The sequence below is a fragment of the Pristiophorus japonicus genome, unplaced genomic scaffold (assembly GCF_044704955.1).
Source record: "Pristiophorus japonicus isolate sPriJap1 unplaced genomic scaffold, sPriJap1.hap1 HAP1_SCAFFOLD_60, whole genome shotgun sequence".
Taxonomy (NCBI): Eukaryota; Metazoa; Chordata; class Chondrichthyes; family Pristiophoridae; genus Pristiophorus; species Pristiophorus japonicus.
The window spans coordinates 229,836-231,227 of record NW_027254509.1 but is presented as its reverse complement, the minus strand read 5'-3'; positions in this window follow the sequence as shown (position 1 = coordinate 231,227).

Below are 1,392 nucleotides of genomic sequence, written 5' to 3'. Positions count from 1 at the left end.
TTCCTCACCTCATTGCACTCATCATTCCACACATCATTCAATACATCATTCCATCTATCATTCCACACATCATTCAATACATCAGTCCATCTATCATTCCACACATCATTCCACACATCATTCCACACAGCATTCCACACATCATTCCAGACAACATTCCAAATATCTTCCAATCCTCATTCCTCATATCATTCCACGCAACATTCCACATCTGATTCCACACATCATACCACACATCATTCCACTCCTCATTCCACACGTCATTCCACGCCACATTCCACACATCATTCCACACGTCAATCCACACATCATTCCATACATCATTCCACACTTCATTCCACATATCATTCCACGCATCATTCCACACATCATTCCACACATCATTCCTCATATCATTCCACACATCATTCCACACATCATTCCATCCCTCATTCCACACCTCATTCCACACCTCATTCCACACATCAATTATTACATCATTGCATATATCATTCCACACACCATTCCAAACACCATGCCACACCTTATTCCACATATCATTCCACAACATTTAACACATCATTCCACACATCAATCCACACATCATTCCATCCCTCAATCCACACCTCATTGAACACCTCATTCCACACATCATTGATTACATCATTGCACATATCATTCCACACATCATTCCACACCCCATTCCACACTTCATTCCACATATCATTCCACAACATTCAACACATCATTCCAGAACTCATTCCACACATCATTCCATAACATTCCACACTTCATTCCACACATCATCCCACACTATATTGACACATCATTCCACACATCAATCCACACATCATTCCACACATTAGTCCACACAGCATTAAACACATCATTCCACAGAACATTCCAAATATCATCCAATCCTCATTCCTCATATCATTCCACGCATCATTCCACACAGCATTTCACACTTCATTCCATACATCATTCCAATCATCATTCCACATCACATTCCACAGAACATTTCACGCATCATTCCACATATCATTCCAAAAATCATTCCACACATCATTCTGTACATCATTCCATCCCTCATTCCACACCTCATTCCACACCTCATTCCAAACATCATTGCATACATCATTGCACATATCATTCCACACATCATTCCACACACCATTCCACACCTCATTCCACATATCATTCCACAACATTCAACATGTTATTTCACATATCAATCCACACATAATTCCATCCCTCATTCCACACCTCATTGAACACCTCATTCCACACATCATTCCACACTTCATTCCACACCCCATTCCACACCTCATTCCACATATCATTCCACAACATTGAACACATCATTCCACACAACAATCCACACATCATTCCATCCCTCATTCCACACGTCAT